This window comes from Mustela lutreola, chromosome 8 (assembly GCF_030435805.1).
Source record: "Mustela lutreola isolate mMusLut2 chromosome 8, mMusLut2.pri, whole genome shotgun sequence".
NCBI lineage: Eukaryota > Metazoa > Chordata > Mammalia > Carnivora > Mustelidae > Mustela > Mustela lutreola.
The window spans coordinates 55485198-55508100 of NC_081297.1; the positions used below are offsets into that span (position 1 = coordinate 55485198).

The 22903-nt window shown below is 39.4% G+C and overlaps 1 long non-coding RNA gene across 1 annotated transcript in view; it reads right to left on the bottom strand.

Annotated features, from left to right (window-relative positions):
- Positions 1 to 17877, bottom strand: part of LOC131837830 (uncharacterized) — a 55513-nt gene extending 37636 nt beyond the window's left edge. Inside the window, exon 1 of the long non-coding RNA XR_009356378.1 lies at positions 17745 to 17877. This is a non-coding gene — a long non-coding RNA (uncharacterized LOC131837830). The remainder of the gene's footprint in view (positions 1 to 17744) is intronic.
- Positions 17878 to 22903: the final 5026 nt, after the last annotated feature.

Consider the following 22903-nt stretch of genomic DNA (forward strand, 5'->3'; position numbering starts at 1 on the left):
GAAATTACCAGACCTAGACCTGAAGGATAAGTGATTGTCAAATTATTTCTAACTTGAGTGTAGAACATGTTTGAAGACTATAAAATGAGATTTGGGGGATCTGTTATTGACCTGAAGAAAATAAAAGCCCGGTTCTGGGTATTCAGTTCCTGTACTGGAAGCCATGGAGTTGTCTTTGGAAGAATAACAAATAAGAATATTCTCTATTTTCTCTTTAGTGTGCCTCAGAGCTGTAGCTGCACAATGTATTCTGCTGAAAATGGATGGGCGCCAAACACTCTTCTCTAGGCTCAGCCTTCTATCTGGGAGGGGAGAGTTAGATAGGATCGGGTAAGCTGGCTGTCTAACAGGACATTCTTAGAGCTTAGCATTAAAATTACTCTCATCACCCTGTCCAACCTTCTGCATCAACCATCCATCAATTTAATTTCTCCTCACTTTCTCCACAGGGCTCCGCATTTTCTTCACCCTGTGATCACACCATGCCCTTCATTCTTAAAGTTGTTACTCTTTGGCCCCTGCAAACTCTGCAATAACTCTCTCTCCTTGAATCCCATGGCAACTAGAGACTGTACATTGAATGTATATATATGTAAATATATATTTACATATATTTCTGTAAATATATTTCTTTTATAATTCTTTCTTGTTTTAGATATGTTTGTTTTCTCTTTCTCTAGTAAAACTAAACTCCTTCAAGGGAAAAATTCCTATTCTGAGTGAACTTGGAGAGGATACTGTGGGAGAATGGTGAACATCCTCGAGTGAGTATCCTTCAATGGGTATTGATGTCCCTCTTATCATGAAATTAAATATGGGCAGAGTAAAGGCTAGATCTATAACATGACCCACTAAAAGGAACCAGAGATCTTTAGAGAAAAACCTGATTTTAGAGCTTGGAGAAGGAAGGGACAATTAAGGGTGGAACATCTTTCTGTCTTAGAATAGATGTGCTCAGGAGCACCTGGGTGGCTCAGTGGGTTAAAGCCTCTGCCTTCAGCTCAGGTCATGATCCCAGGATCCTGGGATCTAGCCCTACATCTGGTTCTCTGCTCAGCAGGGAGCCTGCTTCCTCCTCTCTCTCTCTGCCTGCCTCTCTGCCTACTTGTGATCTCTGTCTGTTAAATAAATAAAAAGATCTTAGAATAGATGTGCTCAAATAATGGGGAAATATCAAAATAGACATAGGATCCAGTTCGAGGAGCTCCCTCTGGCCAAATCCAATAATTGAGCATCAAACTGAATGTTGGTTTAAAAATCATTGAGTAAGATAAATATCCACTAGTCTATCCTGACAAATAATCTATCTTTGCCTATTCCTAGGTCACAAAGGTGTTTGTATGTTTTCATTTAAAAGTTTTATAGTTTTAGAATTTATGTTTGTTTGTTTAATTTATTTGTCAGAGAGAGAGGACACAAGCCAGGGGAGCACTATGCAGAGGGAGAAGCAGTCTCCCCACTGAACAGGGTGCCTATTGTGGAACTTGATCCCAGCACCCTGGGATCATGACCTGAGCTGAAGGCAGATGTTAAACCAAATGAGCCACACAGGCATCCCAGAATTTATGTTTAGATCTAAAATTCATCTCAAATTTGCTTTTGTGTATAATATGATGTAGAGATCAAGGTTCATTTTTTCCATAAGCTTATTTATTTCTTCCAGCACACTTATTGGGAAAAAAAAAAAAAAAAAAAAAAAGCCTTCTCCCCATTACATTAATTTGCTCCTAGGTTTAAAAAAATCCATTAACCATATATCTTTGGATCTATTTCTGGACTCTATTCAGTTCCATTTCTTTCTCTCTGTCTGCTGATTCTACTGTCTTAAATGTTGTTTTATAGAAAGTTCTGAAATCTAATAGAGTAATTATTCAAGATTTCTTGGCTCCTTCTCTTCTGAGATATTTTATCTCAGTTTCTAGTCACCTCAGCATCCCAGGCTTTGCCTTCTAATTCCTTAGGTCAAGAAGACTGTGACTTTCCTATAAGCCTTATGAGGACAGGAAGTGCCTTCAGGAGAAGAGCCTTATGTATGTGGATTTCATGCAGTATAGTTTTCTTTATTCGGGGGTTGAACTCTTGCTGTTCTCGCCCACTTTGGGAAGTTATCTATCTATCTTCTATCTATCTATCTATCTATCTATCAGCTGTCTATCAGAATATATTATACAGCCTCTATATAGAGAGAGTCTATAATAGTTGTCAACAGATGAGTTAATTTAATGCAAGCTATTTGGCCATTATCAACTCTTCCATTGGTTTTCAACACTGACTGTCAGGTCTGTGCTAATAGCCCCCATCAGCCCTAACAGGGAATTCCTAGCAGATGAGTGAGCCAGGAACCATGCTTTGTCATTCTGGCAGCTTTTCATTTTCACCATTCCTCTAACCAGGTCTCCCCAGCTGCATCCCAAAGCACCCAATCACACCATGGAACTGTTGTGCACCTTTGGCCATCTAGTTCCTGTCTGTGAATCTTCATTCAGGACAAATGGGGACAGAAGCAGATTCAGGGAAGCACGTATAAACATCCTGAGGAAAGACAGAAAGAACAGGAAACTTAGCCATTTCTGAAGTTTCATGAAAGCATGGGTGTAAAGGAGGTCCTAGGGCCAAAGCATGGATGGAAAGCAGGTCCTAGGGCCAAGGGTGCTAATATTTAGATCAAAATCTTGTCCTTTGGGGAAGCTGTTTATCAACGACTGTGGGTACTGAGTTTTATTACTCTATTGACAGTGTCTCTTTGTCCTCCTTGAGACCACTAATCCCTTAATTGTTCCCAGGGGAACCAAAACTATAATTATACTTCTAGCTACCATTGACTCCCTTGGCAGCCTGGACATCACAGTCATGTCAAACCTCCCTTTCCTACCATGAATTCTTTGGTCTTTTTCCCCCTTCAAAGGAATCATTACTTCTGAACTACCTCCATTACTAAACTTTGTCAATTTCTGTAAAGAGAAAATCTACTTATTTTCTAATGAAAAAGGGAAACTCATCTTCCTTTGGAAATTGTGCTTGTCTTTGAAAACTTGATAGTCATATCAGTGGGAAGGGTATGAAGAAAACAATCGTTATAATAATCTTTAACTCTATGCGGTTTAGTAAGACGTGAACAGCCTCAGGTTATGCGATTTAGGACAACAATTTTATTTATTTAAAAAAAAAAAAAAAAGATAAGGTAAGCCCTAAACAAATCCAGCTTCATGCTTGTTTTCTGACCTTTCATTGAACAGTTATCAGTTGTCACTTTGGCTTGCAGACTGACATTAAAAAGGATAAAAATATTGCTTTCTTGGTACAGATTCTCATTGACACAGCTTTTGTGGAGACTGTGGTGCCCTGACAAACTAGACCAGGAAAATGGAGCAGTGGGGAAAAAAAGGCTTCTGCTTGTTAGCATTTTTAATATGAGCAGAACAGTTTTTGATCCACACGTTCCCACCTCTTCACTTCTCACTAAGGGATAGGATCTGCATGGATTATTACATGCAACTAGATTGTAAACTCTGTGGGTGGGGAACTTGTTTTAATCCACCACAGCACTGAGCATACTCCTAGGCACATGGAAAGTACTCAGTAATTCCTTGTTCTTTTTCATTGAATTGGGATTAACATACAGTACAGTATTAGCTTCAAGTGTACACTATAATGATTCAAAAATTCTGTACATTACTTGGGCTTATCGTGATAAGGGCTTAATCCCCTTTATCTATTTCACCCCTCTCCACACCCACCTCCCTTTTGGTAACCATCAGTTTTTCTCTGTATTTAAGAGTCTAGTTTTTTGTTTGTTTGTCTCTTTTTCTTTGTTCATCAGCCATAAAAAAGAATGAGATCTTGCCATTTGCAACAACATGGGTGGAGCTAGCTTAGGCATAATTCTAAGTGAAATAAGTCAGCCAGAGAAAGACAAATACCATATGATTTTGCTGATATGTGAAATTTAAGAAACAATACTCAGTGATTCTTGTTTGATTGTATAGCACAAATGTTGTGCTATACAATCAAACACACAATATTAATATTCCATATTAGCACAATATTAATATTCTATATTCAACCTCTGTTTCCCTGAGTGTCAAGAGTCTACACTAATTTTGCATTGGCTCAATGTCAATGACCTAACAACAAACCAAAATAAAATGAAATAAAATAAAATAAGCAAAACAAAACAAATAGCAATCTTTTCTCTATGGGTTTTGTAAATACAGTGAGAAAAGCTTTAATAACTCCAACTAATGGGTTTTATATCAAGCTTTTCTTATACTATGTAATCAAATTGGAGATAAGGCCCTTTAGCACACTCAAATCTATGTAATACTTCACATTATAATGGCAAGTTCTATTTCAGCACATTTCATACGAAGAAACTGTTGATAAGTATGATGTTGGTTGTTGTGGTAATTAATATCTTAAATATGTTTGACCAGCCAGAATTCACTAAATAATTTCAAACTCTCTTTTGCTCTCCATACTCGACAGACTAATATAGGGCAAATGATTTGGGGTGTAGGGGGTATGGAATCTCTCCTAGCCTTAATCTCTTTGGGAATAATAACACCTGTCTGGTCTGCCTGTCAGGTTTGTTGTAAGGGTCAAACAGGATAATGCATGAGAAAATGATTTGTAAACTGCAAAGCTTTGCACAAATGCAAGTTGTTATTATAATTTGCATTTTACACATGTCAAAGCCTTACTGGGCAAAGATCCATTCTAAGCGTCTAGAATAAACATTTTCAGCCATTTCTAAATCTGCAGCGTGTAATGTGAACATTTCTTTCTGTGCCACAGATTAATGATGATCCTGCCTTGTTACTTATTTCATTGGAACAACCCCTAAATAAAAATAATTAAAAGCTGATCTGCATACCACATATTCTTCATTGCCATATAGAGCCTCACAAACTAGTAACAGATCAATTAATCAATGTTTTTCTCAATTATGGTTTGTCAGCAGATAAACCTATGAAACCTATCAAGAGTATCATGGGCAGATAGTTGCACAGGAATGATTTTTGCAGCCGCTGAGCCATTTCTCTTGAAAAGAAAGGGTGAGAAATCATTGTTTTACCTCTTCTTCTCTGCAAACATCAGAAATTTCCAACTGATGGAAAGGTTATGTTGACAAAGTCACAATAAGACCCTGGGAATCATACGTAAGTTCTGATGGACGTTTTCTGGCACAGAGGACGAGAAACATTCTGAGGAGGAGCTCACATTTGCCTTTTCGCAGCACATCAGGGAAATGAACCCCACCAGTGTTCACTACAAGGTCCTTTTTCTAAACCTACATAAAACATCGATAATAATGTCACTACTCTTGGGGAAGGCATGATGTCCCAATATCTTTGTATGCTTGTGTTTATTTTATTTTGAGGTGTAGGACAGTAAGACAGTTTTCATTAAGCACGGAAACCATTGTCTTAAGTAAGGAAGAATTTTAATATTTTGTTTCCCTAACAAAATATTAGGAAATTAAATATTTCATTTATCACTGAATCCCACCTCATTTGGCTTTCCTTCTCATATTCTTCTTCTCCGAAAGAAAATATGGTAAGGGATCAAATGCAGGAATCTGACTGCTTAGGCAGACCTGGCCTTCACTGTATCTAACACCCTGGAATCTGAAGAGCTTACTGCACAATGAACCTCTTCTTAGGAAGGTTATTCCAAGTAAGTTCTAATTTCCAAGGCAGCAGGTGACAGACTGTGGGTAACTAGCATGGATTTATGAAACCCTAGGAAAGGTGAAATCATGAGTCTTCCATCTGCTTCTCCCTTTCCTCAATTATTCTATCCCATTTCTCTAGAAAATTTAATCTGTATCATAATATACAGCTGGAAGCAGATTTAGATTGTGTTTCCACCAGTGATTTTTCAATCCTTTCAAAAACTATCAATACCTGGGTCCCCCCTCAGATATTTACTTGGTGTGGAATGAGACCTGGGTAGCAAAACTTAAAGAAATATCCTTGATAATTTTAATGTGTAGCTAACAAGGTTGAGAACCACAGTTTAGAATGCAATATGTAATGAATCTTGGAAAAATAGATTTTACATGGGAAATGCTATGGTATATAGGAATTAATGTTTATATTATAAATTCTTGCATTGTTCCATGTTTTAAGGAAATGTACTTGAGTTTCCCAAATGTTGCAGGTATGGACCTTGCATTGATGCATTCCTATGTATCCTGTTGCCCTTGTGGGATTTCAGGAAAGTTAAGCATAGGAAAGAATGAGGTAAAATCAATCCACTTTTGGAAATTCAGGAGGAATTACAGAAATTCCCAAGGATACACTAAGCAGAAGCTGCCAAAAATGAGTTAGATTCTAACCAGTCTGCTGAAAGAAGTCCCACTGGCTGATATTGAAAAGAATAAGAAAAAGGGAAACAAAGGCAAAAAAGAGCTATTGCGACTTCATTAAGATAAAAAGTTTTTGCACAGCAAAGGAAACAATTGACGAAACAAAAAGACAGCCTACAGAATAGGAGAAGATATTTGCAAAGATTTTATCAGATAAAGGGCTAGTATCCAAGATCTGTAAAGAACTTACCAAACTCAATATCCAAAAAACAAATAATCCAGTCAAGAAATGGGCAGCAGGGGGCGCCTGGGTGGCTCAGTGTGTTGGGCCGCTGCCTTCGGCTCCAGTCATGGTCTCGGGGTCCCGGAATCGAGTCCCGCATCGGGCTCTCTGCTCAGCAGGGAGACTGCTTCCCTTCCTCTCTCTCTGCTTGCCTCTCTGCCTACTTGTGATCTCTCTCTGTCAAATAAATAAGTAAAATCTTTAAAAAAGAAGAAGAAGAAATGGGCAGAAGGCGTGAACAGACATTTCTGCAAAGAAGACATCCAGATGGCCAGCAGACACATGTAAAAATGCTTAACGTCACTTGGCATCAGGGAAATACAAATCAAAACCACAATGAGATACCACCTCATACAGTCAGAATGGCTAGAAGTCACAAGTCAGGAAATGACAGATGTTGGTGAGGATGCAAAGAAAGGAGGACCTGCTTACACTGCTGGTGGGAATGCAAGCCGGTTCAGCCACTCTGCAAACCAGTATGGAGTACTACCGTATGACCCAGCAATTGTCCTGTTAGTTATTTACCCCCAAAACACAAATGTAGTGATCTGAAGGGGCACCTGCATCCCAGTGTTTATAGCTACAATGTCCAAAATAGCCAAACTATGGAAAGAGCCCAGATATAATGCACGCATAAAGAAGATAACAGTATATATGTACGATGGAATGTTACTCAGCCATCAAAAAATGAAACCTTGCCATTTGCAATGATGTGTATGGAACTAGAGGTATTATGCTAAGTGAAATAAGTTAATCAGAGAAAGAATTGTCCTATGATTTCATTCATATGTAGAATTTAAGAAACAAAACAGAGAAGCATAGGGGAAGAGAGAGAGAAATAAAACAATATGCAGTCAGAGAGGAAGACAAACCATAAGAGACACTTAACCATAAGTGAGAACAAATTGAGGGTTGCTGGTGGGAAGGGGGCATGGGGAGATGGAATAACAGGGTGATGGGCATTAAGGAGGGCATGTGATATAATGAGCACTGGGTGTTATCTACAACTGATGAATCACTGAACTCTACCTCTGAAACTAATAACACACTAAATGTTAATAAATTGAATATGAGTAAATTTTTTTTTTTTAATTACCACACACACAAAAAAAAAAGAGCAAGAAAAAAAAACGGAAGAAAAAATCATTCTGTATATACCTTGAGTGACCAATTTCTTTAGGGTAACAGGAAGAAGAGATTCATTTGGTGAGGCGTGGGGCTTTAATTTTTTCGTGAGAACAAAGGATTAATTTAATAGTCAAATATGGGAAGCTGGGGGCATTGACTATTTGTATAATAAAGGTGACATTTTGTCCCAGGGTAATTTAATTAAAATAACATACTGAGAACTTTGGGAGACTTCTGGAGAAAATAAGCAAAAGATATTTACGAAGTTCTTTGAGAATATGAACTGCTCATTTCCTTGACCTAAATGAATATATAAAAAACAATGTTGGATTGGAGCAGTAGTTTCACAAAGTATGTGCAAGACAACTTCGACTGTCATTGCCTTCTTATTTAAGTGGGATTTCTCAGGACAAGTTAGATTAAGTTATTGGATTAAGTAATTTAAGAGGAGCCCAAGACTCAGATATCGTACAAAAAAAGTCAGTTGTCTGGTGTAAGTCAAAAACATTAACTGGATTATGGTGCCAAGTGCTGGTGAAGTTTTTAGTGAAATGACCAGATATACCTTTTTTGAGATCTCTCTCTTTGCTCTACCTTACTCTACCTTTACTCTAACTTACATTCTTACTCTTGCCTTTTGGTTTGCTTTGTGTTGCCTTTCTCCACTTTATCTCTTCTCTTAAGGTCGGTGAGATAAGCGCCAAAAATACAGACCTCCTGGAAGGAAAGCACCCTCCTTTTCAATTCTCCAAGTTTTAGAGTTCGAGGAAGAATGGAGGAAAAGAATGAGTGATTTAAGTCTTCTCTGCCATGGGCTGAAATGAGAATTTTCTTTTTCTTGAATTCACCTTTTAGGCCTCCAAAAGGTCATAAAACTGCAGTCAAGATGAAAGTGGCCCTGGGGGAAGACGTCAAGAGAGTTCTTTAGCCTCCTCCTAGCTCTTGGGATAGAAGCACAAATGGAATCATTGTTCTCACTTTGTCTACTTCAGTTCACTGCGTTTGGAAACAAGTCATCATGATAGGAAACTAGAGAACTGATGTGGCCAAATCCTCAGCTAAACGGATTGTGGAGCTTCTGAAACAAAAACACAGTATCAGCAATGCTGGTTGAAAATGCCAAGATTGAGATCTTGGTCATTTCCGATTCTATCCATGGCATATGCAACAATTAGCAATCAATGTTGCTATCCCTGCTTTCACCAATACTTCCTTTTCCTCAGTCTTTGCTCATCTGGAGTTGTTGAGTTTACTAAGACATGTGCATTATATTGCTTTGATTGCTCTATCAAATAAATGCTGTGACTCGTCTTATCTGCCTATCTTCATCAGAATACTATTTCTAAACATGGATTTGAACCACATTTTTTACCTTAAAAAAGCTAGAGACTCTAATTTGTACTAAAATGCAAAATTTCATATCTCTGCCCCTGTTTTACCTGAGGATTCTGAAACTCTACACATCCTCTGATGTTGGCAAAAAAAAAAAAATAATAATAATGAAAGGAGCAATATTCTTTGTAAGTTGCAAATTGAGAACTAAAGCTCAGAGGTCACTGAGCACTGATTTCTAGAATCAGACACCAGACTATTACTGTTGCTTTTTTTTTTTCCTTACTAGAATGCTGACTTATTATATAAGGATAGAACTCAGGAACAGCCAGATGGAAGAAATGCGAGGTCTGGGTACGTGAGGGAGGGGCTCAGAGCTTGCGCTCCCTCTGTGGTGCTTGCATGTGTTCATCAACCCAGAAACTCTATTCTTTCTTTTAAAAAGTCAATTCTATTTTCCTGAATTATGCAGGAATAATAGAGTAAAAGCAGTACTTTGTTGTTTTGTTTGCTAGTTTGTTTTAACAAGCTCTCATTTTATTTAATTTGTCATTATCCACCTGAGGTGGAATAAAGGCAGATATTTTTCATGGTACTGTAGACTAAATTACAAATGAATGGGAACATTAGCAAATGAGAACATTGCAGTTATTTCATTATAATGAGATTCAATTTCCCTCTCCAAATGTTTGTTTTATAGTCCAACTCTCCAGGAAAAGGGCACAGAGGCCATTAGGTAAATTCAGTGGCCCAAACTTACCCCTTAATACTGGCAAAGATGAAAATACAATCACTTCAGACCAAAAACGAAGTAAAAATGAAATGGAAGATATAGTTCTTAGCAGGTTCTCTTGAAAAATTACTATATTCAAATGCATCCAAATTCAGCGGTTAGAGTTCAAAAATGGTGAAAGGTCAGATTTTTCCCTGCTTCCAAGGTAGCAGCTTAGCAAGCCAGTTTCATAGATGCTGGCAGAAGCTATGAGATGCCTGGATCAGAGACAAGAGACTTGATAACTCAGAGCACCACGAGCAACATGAGCTTTCTATCTTTGTCAGTGCTCTCTTTCTCCCACCCACACATTGTGCGGAAGCAATACAGGACAGTGGAGGTGGGTGCTGCACAAGTCATGGCTTTGCATTACAGCTAAGGAACCCCAAATCTTTTATTATCATACTGGCAAGTAAGCACATCTGCTCTCTGCTCTAGAGAAAACTATTATTCCCAACTTCGAAGGCTGTTCTGTATACAAACATCCTTGAAAAGATAATCCAATCTAAAAGCCTACCAGTGCCTCTGCTAACAAGACATGCAGAGAGATCCATGAGGATCGTTCCCCCACATGAAGGTTATTATGAAGCACTCCATCAGAGTCTGTTCTAGTTCACATATAAATGGATGATGGCACGTATTTGTTTTGTTCCCTTGTAATCCATCTCTTCCTTATTAGACTATGAACTCCTCCTGGGAAGAGATGGTCTGGTTTGTCCTCATACCTCCATGGCATAGCCCAGAGCCCTTCACCTCATAAGTGCCTGATGAATGAGTAATAAGTAAGCAAATGATTGGGATCACACAGCAAAATTTACTTTATGATGTACCTAAAGATGTAATAGATGTCACATTCGGGAGAAATTGATTTTAATTTTCATTTCTTTTTATATTCAGGGATAAACTGATCCTTAATAGATATGGATACCCCTGTGTACCAAAGCCTCTAGACAAAAGTTTTCATTAAATTTTTCTTTAAAACTATTTTATGAGCATGCCTTAGAATAGGGAGCTTTTCCCAGGCAAAATGGTTAATTAGTGTTCTGTGAACATGGCTAAAATAGTTCCTTGACCTAGGTCTCATCTCAATATTTATGGAATCCTCTTAATGGCAGGCAGTTAAATTGAATAAGTCTTACATGGTTTTGTGTAGCCACTGAAAGTGATTACTAAGGATACTGAATTAACCACTAGGAGAGGAAAGTCGGAGCATTTTAACATTTAGTCCTCCAATTTTGACCCTCGCTTCCCAATACAGTGCTGTTCTGTTAGATTTATTTGGTTTCCATTCTTGTGGGTCATTTTTAGGATGTATGGGTGCTGTTCATCATATATATAAAATAACAGAAATAGTGATATAGCAGGTCTTAAAACAGTCTTCAAGTTTTAGGGCAACTAGTAAAGTGATGGTGGAGCTTAGAGGCAGGAACTCAGAGTAGCTGCAGGTCCCTGGCGCAGGGAGCAGGCAGGATGGGTGCAAACCTAGGACAAGAGTAAAGAGGACACCCACCTGGACCCCCAGTAATACACATTAACATTCCTCCTGGAGCTGGCAAAAATCAAGCTGGTGAGAGGCAGAAAATCATCTGAAAATACCACCCTGTCTTAGAGTAGATCTGTGGTCAGTGTCCAGCACCTCTGTTTTCCTAGGTAAGTTTGGGTTAGTTAAATAATCTGTAAAAATGTTTATAATAATCCCCATCTCACAGGGCTGCTTTAGGTATTAAGTGAACTAATACATGTGAAAAGCCTTCCTATGCCATGATATGAATGGTGGTTATTATCATTGCTATAAAGACATGCAATAAAGGCAATTTGGTTGAAGCAGTACCTTTATAGAGGGTACCCCACTCCAGGCCTTTACTGAAAAATAAAGCAGACAACAGATTTTGGTAAAAATGATAAAAAGACTACCAAATGAAAAAGTGAGAACCAATCAGATATTCCTCTGCAAACACTGTAATAGCCACAAAATGTCTGAGGCTTAACTGTAATGTTTGAGCTATGTGATTTTTCAGATTATGAAGCAGATAGGTGTCTAGAACTGCAGTGGGATTAACTTTTTTTTTATTAATTTTTTAGCAAGTCTGTACTCCTGAAAGCCTGCCATCCTATATTAATGCACCAGCTTAAAGCACAAGACGTCTCAAAGATGACTTATCTCTCTTATGACTTTCTTATTCTTTCAGCCTTTCTCACCTCTGCTGAAACCTTGGGAACACAGAAATGTGAGAGCATAAGAAAATAACTTAAGTCCCCGGGTATAATTATAACTCTAAATATAAATAGCATTTTTCCACTAATACAAGAGGAAAAACTTTATGGGGATACTAAGTGATTATCACCTTTTAAATAGCTTTTCTTAATGTGTGAAATAAACAGGGTATAGTGGGTTGGAAAATAATTCTTTAGCTCATCTAAAAATTCTGCACATTTTGTTATTTCTCCAATGATATAAATTATTCTCAGGTGCTTAGCCAAGTGTCTAGCTCATAGTGTGTAATTAATAATTGTTGAATGGAGGGAAGAAAGAAAGAAAGGAAAAAGGGGAGGGAGTGAGGGAGAAAAGAAGGAAGGAAAAAAATAAAAATAAAAGAAGGAGAGAGACAGCAAAGGAACAAGAAGAGAAGGAAGAATGGAAAATTTTAGGAGAAAAAGGAGGAAAGAAGGAAGGAAAGAAAGAAAGAAAGAAGGGGAGGGGAAGAAGGAAGGGAGGGAGAGAGAAAAAGGAGGGAGGAAGAAGGAAGAAGAAAGGAAAGAAGCAGAAAGGAGGGAGAGAAGCAGGACAAAAACTTCATATCACATAGAACGTGAAAGAAATGCAAACTTAAGTTACTGATCAAGCAAGTTTGAAGTAAGGTATAAAATGAGCTGGTACAACATAACTTCTCTCATTGTGGTCAGCATCTAACATCTGCCAGAGTCAAAGTGGGGCATTCAACCATGGTCTCTTTGAGTCAGCCATTTTGATATCCCTTGATCCAAGAATGCAATGAACATTCCTTACACCTATCCCACCCCTGAATCTCAACCAGTTCCTTTCTCCCACTCCACCCTTCACTTGCCCTACCTCTTACTCCATAGTGGGTCTCACCCAATGCCTGAGCCTTACTCCATTCTGAAGCCTCACCTTGTCTCTGAGCCTGAGGGAACTGTTGTGTGAGAAGATCATTTGGGGTGAGAATGTCAATTGACCCCATTGCTTAGTAATTTTCAAGTTTAAATGTTAAAGAGAATCTAAAAAAAAAAAAAAAAAAAACCAAAAACTATATTAAACTGCCCTGACATCAAATGTTTCCCTTTTAAAGGGCAGTATTAAATGAGCTACATCCAGCTGTCTTGTACTACTGTTGAAGGGCTCTTGTTTTCTACTGGGGTCATGTTTGGGTCATGTTTTCACCACCAACAACTGTCCAATACAGACAACTAATTCAATCTTGCATCATTGTTTGGGAGAGACCTTGACAATTTCTACTTAACTTCTTCTTGATCCATAATACTAGACTGGTGCCAATTTAATCAGGCCTTTGGCTCACAGAACGTATCATTTCCCTTAGCTGACCAAAGCAAATGAGGACTGATTGTTTCTTCTTTTCTTTTTTCTTTATTGTGGAGTGAAGAATGCACTATTCCCTCTTAGAGACTTTAACTCCACACAAATACAACTTCATCTGAAGTCTTGAAAAGGAAGCATTTACCAAAACAGATCTGCTAAGATACCTAATTGATGGGACGCCTGGGTGGCTCAGTTGGTTAAGCAGCTGCCTTCGGCTCAGGTCATGATCCCAGGGTCCTGGGATCGAGTCCCACATCGGGCTCCTTGCTCGGCGGAGAGCCTGCTTCTCCCTCTGCCTCTGCCTGCCTCTCTGTCTGCCTGTGCTCGCTCGCTCTCTCTGTCTCTGACAAATAAATAAAATCTTAAAAAAAAAAAAAAAAAAAAAAAAAAGATACCTAATTGATGAGTTACAGACTATTCCCCATGCTTACATCCCTTAACCGTCTCTCCTCTAGGCCTCATTTGTCAGCTGTGTAATTACATCCTTTGATGGTCTTCCACAAGCTCCAGATTCCCTCATCTTTCTTTTACCACTCAATGTGGCACCATCAGGCCTTAGTTAATCTCCTTTAATGCATATTGACATGCCCTTCCATCAGCCTTCCAGGTTCTTGAGTCTCCTCTTTAGCCCTATTCCTGGACCGAAGAGCATAAGTGCAGCATGGCTGGTTACCTCCTTTCTACCTCCTGTGGCCTCCTGATCTCTGAATTCCCATTTCTCTTAAATCTTTCTGATGTTTTCCTGGGCTTTTCAATAGCTAGTCAATGTCTCTTCTTCCTTTGGTTTATTCCTCCTTTTCACTTCCATTGAGGCTTTCATTTACTTGACAAAGTGTATTGATTGCCTATCACATAGAATCCTGCCTACAAAACTTCCACACCAAGTATAACAACAACAAATTCCTATGCATCATTCATATCGAAATTTGCCATTTCGTTTTTCTTTTTGTTTGTTAGCTTTTTTTTCCCCCGAAAATAAGCCCAGACCATTAAACAAATGAAACTCCAACAAGTAGGTCTTCTCCCACAGCAAAACAAACACCAAAACAGCAACAAAGCAAAAACAAACAAACAAACTGTATGGTGACTCAAAACTAATTCTGCCAGTGGGATAGACTAGAGGGTAAAATCATGATGGAGATGCTGTGGGCTGGGAAGGGGCTGGAGCAGGAGAAGGTGGGGTCCTGACCATTCAAGTGGGATCTCTATGTCCTGCACAGTCTGCTGTCAGGTGGGGGGAGGGAGGCAGTTCTTGCCTCCTGTTCTGTGTGTTGGTTTTGCAGGGGGTGGGAGGTCACTCTCCATGTCCCAGTGCCAGGAAGAGGCAGCTCACCCTAATGGTTTGACTGGGAGGAGGTGAGGATCGATTTCAAATGAGGTGACCTCTATTCCTCTCACTTCCCAGGACTAAAAGGAAGGGGGCTAGAGAAGCTCTGGGAGCTTGAGGGGAATGAATAAAGGCACAGAAATATGGAAGTGTTGGAGCGGGGGACTTGCATGGGTTGATCAGTGTTAATCTTGTTATTCCTTGATATACATACATTTTATGGATTTATGGTCAGTTACAGGAAGAAAATCCTAGCCACAGTTACAACAGATACTCCAGTTTTACTGGAACGTAACTGTTGGTATAACAAATATATCACAAATATGTGAAATTAACACTGCAAATGCAGTGACTTGCTGGAAGCATGAAGACTGTTTGGTGTAGTAGATGAGGAAAAGTCAGCTTGAAAAGACTAGCCCAATGCCACACATTCTTTCAGAACTATCTTTACTCCACAGCGGAATATAACCCTGAGCCAGCTTTAAAGGTCAAAACAATTAAAACTATAATCGACATCATACCTTCATTTCACTATAAATTCCCTAAATCTGTGACTGCCAGATTGCTTTTCGAATTCTAGTCATTCAGGTCCTCGGGATGCAGTGGAGGACAATTTTTAATAAAAGGTTTAAGAGAAAAGGAAGGAAGGAAAACAATCAGAACATGAGAAAAAGAATTATGGAAATGTGGTCATAAGGTTTATGCAGAAAGAACTTTATTTTGGATTGTGCTATGCTGACTTGTGTGATAAATTCAGTTTATGATGATCTCCATTTAGGAGATTTTCATTCTCTCTTGAAGAGTATTCAGCAGCTAAACTAATTGCTTTTACAGTTGAAGAAGAGGAATGTTGAAGTCGGAGCTCCCCCTCAAATAACTCCGAAATTCAAAAAAAAAAGGAAAACATAAAAAATAAAAACCCACTTCACCAAAAGGACAATTTGGGGTGTATAAAGGAACAGTTTGTACTTCTGCTGAGTTCAGAAAAGATTCATTTAGAGGGCGGCTATGAAACGGAGTAGCGAACCAGCAACTTAGTTAAATTGCTGGCTGGAGGGCCCGCCCGCTCTCCCCGCAGCCTTTATTCTCCGCGTGCCTCGCCCGCAGCGCCGCTGCAGCCCGCCGAGCGCCTGCGGCGGGGCGACACTGCCATCTACAGGAACTGCCCGACCCGCGCGCGACACCCCGGTCAGGCCGCACCGCCCGCGAGTCTCCATTCCCGAGCCTCCTCACCAGCACACCCTACTTCATTTTTCATGAAGAGTAGTCACTCTGACTGTGAAAAGCCCAGCCTGTTGTTTAATTAACATTCAACAATAAACAGACTAAATAACCTTTTTTTTTTTTTTTTAAAGATTGTATTTATTTATCTGACAGACAGAGATCCCAAGTAGGCAGAGAGAGAGAGAGAGAGCAGGAAGCAGGCTCCCTGCTGAGCAGAGAGCCTGATATGGGGCTCGATCCCATGACTCTGAGATCATAACCTGAGCTGAAGGCAGAGGATTAACCCACTGAGCCACCCAGGTGCCCCAGAGTAAATAACCTTAAGGGGGTACATTTCCTTGTAGAGAAAGCTGTTCTGAAACCTAGGAGAGTTCCTTTAAAAAAAAAAAAAATGAAAAAGGAATCAGGAATGTGTTTACTGTATTGTTCTTGACTGTCAGGGTACAATCATAAAAGCAACAAGCACTTAGCCAGGAACAGAACATTCTCGTTGACCTTCGTTTCTCAGATATTCCTCAGACTGAGTTCATTTTCTTCCAAGAACCTATAGAGTCATGGGCTTAGGATTCCCTAGGGGTGGGGAAAACACACACACACACACACAAACACACACACACACTTGTATATTTGGTATTTGAAATATGATTAGAGGTTTCTGTCTTCACAGTGCAATTTAACCCAAGGTGATTTACATAGTGTTAATCCCCAAATGATGGTTTGGGGTCTCTTCAGCAGGTGATGCCTCATGCGGAGCGATACCAAATTATTCTAGAGTTAAGCCTCCTATGGGGTATGTCCGGTACTTATTCATAATGTTATTTCCTTAGACAGAGCAAGATAAACTTTTCATATACGACAAGAGATGACCAATACACCCAGAAAAGACCCCATATCAGATGAAACAATAACCCCCAGACTACATTAGCCTGGCATTGCCTCTTTGATAGTCAGTCTCCACGCCTCGGTTGAGAAAGCACAGAGGGCTGGGTGCTAGAATATTCTGGATCCTCGCCATTCCCCCATGCAAACAAATGCTCCAAAGACAATGGTTTTAAAACATTTTAGAAGCATGTTTAAAAGGATGCAGAGGACACAGAAAAGATGAAATTTCTTTCGCTGCTTTCAGGTTGATCAACTGCAGTAGCAACACTGACTTATTGAAAATGATATGAAAATCAGAAGGATAATTAGAACTCATTTCTATGTGAAGCAACAGCCTGAAACTTTCATTGAATTTACACAAATTAGACAAAAATCAAATTTGGCATTATCTCATCCTGAAATTTCTTGTTCATATCGAGAAGGTCGGTCTTCTCAGCACAATGTCATCTAAGTTTATTGCTGCTGCTTCCTACTATTGTTTTCCTTCCCTCTGTTTCATCCTTCTATTTTTTAATGTACTTTGTCTTGCTCTATTGTTTGCATCTTTGAAAGGAATTCTAAATCTTTTTGGGATAAAGTGAAAATAAAAATAAATAGGTGCATAAATTTTGCCTGTTGCAGTTCACGACCATCCCTACACTTTTCACTTTTAATCTGTCCGGAATCCTATGGATCTGTCCACATGGACAAACCAAGTACAGCGATTATGATTACAGTCCTTTCTCATGACCTCACGTGGTCTGATGTGTAGCTCCCCTTGCCCAGGCAAGAGGCCAGGTGGGTAACCCACTCGCCATGGCCTCTGTACCAAGACTTTTAGCAGGACTTTCGGAACCAGAGTTTCTTCATCTTTGTATTACTTTCTTGGGGCTGCCACGATAGATTACCACAGACTATGCGGCTTATAAGAACAAAAGGGTATTTGCTTACAGTTCTGGAGACCAGAAGTCAGAAATCAAGATGTCTGCAACTTCCTGCTTCCTCTGAAGGCTCTAACTTCTGATGTTGCCAGCATCTTTGGCTTTCCTTGGCTTAGAGACACATCACTCCAACCTCTGCCTCTTGTCTTCACATAGAATTCTCTTTGTATCTGTGACCAAATATGCCTCTTCTAAGGTCACCATTCATTGGATTAAAGTCCACTCTAATTTACTATGACCTCATTTAACTTGATTATATCTACAAACACTGATTTCCAAATAATCACATTCTCACGTCCCAGGTGGGTATGAATGAAGGGGCGGAGGGCACTGTTCCACCCAGGACAGTATGTACAACTTATAATGTACCTTCTTGAGAAAGCTATTGTAACAAGAACACAGGACTCCGCTTTTATTAAAATCCGGCCATATCTTCACTTTTCGTAACATTGTGTACAGTGGTAAATATCAAGAACACAAGCTCAAATAGTCTTTTTGCTTTTATTGTTTATGTTTCTCTTTAAAGAAAAACTCTTTTGGTTTGTTTTCAATATTTTTCATTGTTGTCCAAAAAATTATGGAGGTATTATATTTACATATATTAAGCAATCTACTGCTCTACAGAAGATAAGGGACTACACTAAGTATTTGACACTTACAGAAGAGCAGAGAGGCATGGAACAGAGAGATTATGTCACTAGACACCTGCTTTGGGACCCAATTGCTCTTTTCAGTTTTATTGCCCTGGACTCTCCTCAGAATTCCATTCATCCCCACCTCCTTCCTATAGATAGAGACTGAGTAGTACACTAGTTTTCCCTCTCCCTTCAATAATACAGAGAAGCTAGGGAAAGCATAAAGAAGATAGGGCAGAGTTAACATGAAAAGACACGTTCAGTTACAATTCAGAGCAACACCGAGTAATAATTCAACTAGAGAAGACTCAAAACAGAACCCCCATGGAGAGAGAGAAGTAAGGGTTTATCCAGTCCATTTGATGCTCTTGCTGACCTAACAGTCTTTCTCACCATCACTCATGCTCCAGAGAAGTTTGGCATGGAATAAGTTCTGGGTGCTCTCTTGAAGTGTATCAGCTCCAGGCTTATCATGGTTCAACAAAAATACTACTTTTAAAATATTTTAACGTTTGTCATTTCCTCCATTAGGTGTTTACAGACTTCACCTGGCCAGCATGAATGCCCCTGCATTCAAAATACAGCAAAGCCTTCCATTCTTGAAGCCCAGAAGCCATTCCTGGGATTCTTGATCCAGACCATGTTGGTGGCAACACAAGGATGTGTGCACTGATGCATGTTACCAGTGTGTCCATAAGGTGCATAGACCAGGCAGAGGACCTTTGTAAACAAGGTGTTTACCACCACATACTTGTTCTATGAGTCAGGGGCACCAATATGGCAAGAAAAACTGGAACATTTTTCTTCCATGAGGGAAATTGGAAGCCAATAGTTGATGTTTCCCATCTGTGAAGCATTGGAAGAGTCACTTATACCTAACACAAGCTCTTATAATTTAAGCCAGGGCCAGAGAAGAACACAATAATACTGGGACTTACAATTAAGAAGTAGTAAGATAAGAGTTACTTTAAGAGGAAGAACAGTCTTTCTTCAAATGAGAGACCATTATCTTGTCTCTAACAGAAGCTAATATTCAAACCGATGAGGAACATCGCCTTGCAAATAAGCCAAAGTGAATTTTCCTCTTGCCTGACCAATGAAAAGACCAGGATGGAATTGGAATGCCTCCCCCGGAAGCCAAGGAAACTTCAGCCTCAGGTCCACATAACCACTGAGAGTTGCTGAGACATGCAGTGTTCCAGGTGGTTAGGAAAAGCCAGGTGAAATAGTGCCCTCCGCCCCTTCACTCATAACCACCTGGTACCTAAGAATGTGATTATTTGGAAATCAGGAAGCATTTCCCTTTAAGCATTTGTGGAAAATTGCCCATAAAGATCTAAAGATATGCTAGGTCTCCAAGGCTTCAATAATTAGTTGTGAACTGTTTTCTTTTTCGACCATTTGCCTACTTTTCTATTCACAATTTTGTCTTCATTTTCTAAAAATAAGTGCCTAAAATTTGGATTAGCAGAGGCAAACAGCCATGACTGGAGGGCAAGGTAGGGAAACAGATTTTTCTCTTACTGTCAGGTATAGCACAGACCATGTAAAAAGATAACTAAGAGTATAGAAGGTGGCGATTGAGACAAGTGAACATTCGCCTGCACATTCTTCTTTCAAAAGCCTTAAACATATGGACATTGGGGAGGGTATGTGCTATGGTGATTGCTGTGAAATGTGGAAGCCTGATGATTCACAGACCTGTACCCCTGGGGCAAATAATATATTATATGTTAATAAAAATAATTTTTTTTAAAAGACTTAAACAGTAGGTCCTCTCCTTTGATGGACCAAGCGTGAAGTAAAACTATCCCTTTGATACTCTTTGGAGCTCTAACCAATTCTTCATATAAAAATTAAATAAATAAATAAATTTTAAAAAAAGCTGAACTTCCACCATAGAACCTTGGGTGAAGCAGGAGATCCTCAGGAAGGGATGGTAACTGCTCCTGAACTCACTGCTGTATGGGGCTTCAGTGAACATGGGGTTGGGAAGACATAAACTGATTTGCCATTGGTTTTGGCATCCATGAAAGCCTTTCATGGCTCTGAAGGCAAGAAAATCCCAAAGCAAGCGAAACATTAAGACTGAATTCCCAGGCCCTGGGTGGCTCAGTTGGTTGAACCACTCACTCTTGGTTTCAGCTCATGTCATGATCTCAAGGTCGTGAGATCGAGCCCTGTGTCAAGCCCCGCATTGGTCTCTGCACTCAGTGTGGAATCTGCTTGAGATTCTCTCTCCTTCTGCCCCATCCCTATTGTCTCTCAAATAAATAAATAAATCTTAAAAAAAAAAAAAAGAATGAATCCCTTATTCCTCATCCTCCCAAATATATTGACCACAAGCAACTATTTCTGAGATTAAAAACAGGGGCTCTGCCACATCAACCAATATATTTATATGATTGGAGGACATGCTCTGCTGGTTTCAGATCAAGGAAAACAGGACTGTACAAGACATCTAAAATTTAAACTACAATCCAGGTCATGATATCAGTGAGGTCCCATGGGAGGGGAATGCATGGGCTTTGTTCTAAAGCATAGCTCTGATATAGAGAAAACTGTGAAATCTACTAAATTGAGTGGTCTCCCAAGACCTTTTCCAAAACCAAGATTCTGTGGCTTCTAAAACATTATTAGACCCTTTGAATGATATGTTGGTACCAGGTGTTTAAAACTCCTTTAGCTACAGCCAGAATCAGCCACATAATTTAGAAGACTCAATGCAAATGAATATATATGGCTCCTTATGAAAAACTATTAATAATTAATAATTTCAAGATGGCAACAACCATAGAGCTTTAAGCCAAGTGTAGTTTTTCTTATGGGGACAAGACCCTGTGTGACTGCACTGGTCACACATCCATGAGGCCATCCCTACGTGTGGCACCTAGCCCAGCCACAGGAAATATCCACCTCCTAATCATTATTTACATCACTACTTCAACTCTTTGTTCTAGCACTGTCAGGGAGATGAGGTGACTCTCATTACTCTCTTTCCTGCCTCATGAAATTTTAAGAGATGAAAACGATATTGGAAGTAATCTTGTCTAACATTACATCTAAAGAAGGAATTCCCTTCAAATTGCCTCTGGTAGAGTAGAAATCAGACAAATCATCTAGTGACCTAGAAAAAGTGACTTATATTCCCATTGCCTTATTTTCCTCAAATGAGGTCAGTTAGAGGCCTGTGCATCCTGTTGCTGTGAGGGTTAATTGAGATGTGTAACACAGATGTGGTATATAGTCCCATGGTCCAACATGGTTGCTCTGAACCAATTTTAGGTCCACATTCAGCATTTATTGGTATCCAAAAAAACATAGACAAAGCCACAGCTCATTAATAAAGAAATGTGTATTTTAACAATGATGTAGGAACATGGAGAAAAAAGATCTTGTACTGGACACCCTACAGTATAAATGTCATCAAATTCTCCAATAAGCATATTTGCTTTTTCTCTGAACATTTCTTTCCCCTGGCAGCCACCTCACGTCACATTTTTTTTCTTCCCTCCAAAAAATCACCCTAAAAATTTCTCCCATGCTTCTCCATTATCTCTCCTCAGTTTTTAAATGGAATTCAGGGCGGGGGCAGGGGGAGAAAGTTTGTTAACTAGCTGAACTATGACTATCTACTTTTCCTCCATCATGGTGGCGTCACAACATCACGCAAAGGCTTCTCAAAAAATTCTCTCACCCATAAAGATAGTAGGGGTTTGGAAGAGTCTCCTACCAAGAAGATAGGGTTTCCTCTATATAATTATATAGTAAAGTGACTAGTTCACTGTAAATATTAATTCCCTCCTTCCTTCTATCCTTCTCAGTATTTCGGCCCAAGCACTTCCACTAATGAGAGGAACTCACTCCCTCAGATTTATTAGATTAATAACAATAAATCCATTCTATGTTTTAATGGCTCCATTTGTTGGGAGATTCTTTCTATTTTTGACTCCAAATATGCTTCCCTGTAACTTTTGTCTGAAGTTTGTCATTCCCCCTGGGACAAATTAGAGCAAGTTTCTTTCTTTTGTAGAATTGTAACTTCTCCATCCGTAGGTTTCTCCCAGTTCATTTACTGCACTTCCTGCTACCAACTTCCCAAATTCTGGACTTTCTAGCTGCCCTCTACCAAACAACCCCAAATTTCCCCTTTTAAAAGCATGGTACTCCAAGCTAAATGCAATCTCTAAATGTGGTCTGTGATGTACTGTATGTCGAGTGCCAACAGATCATCTCTTCCCTTAATCTGGGCACACTCCGGTTAATTATTCAATCAAAGCATCTTTTGATGTCCTCAACTTCTTGGGCAGCCCTCTCAGGAGACTCTGTGGAATAGCACAGGGGGATAAGAGGAGCACTGATGCCAAACCTTGTGCATTAGTCACTAACTGTGCTGAAGCAGGCCACTAAAATTTCAACAATCAAAAATGGATTGGCTGTGACTCAGAGCAAAGGCATCAAGTAACATTAATTGAAGTAGCAAAGGCTCCAAGTGACAGGCTCCTTACTCTGAAAGCTGTGGGTGAATCCTGAA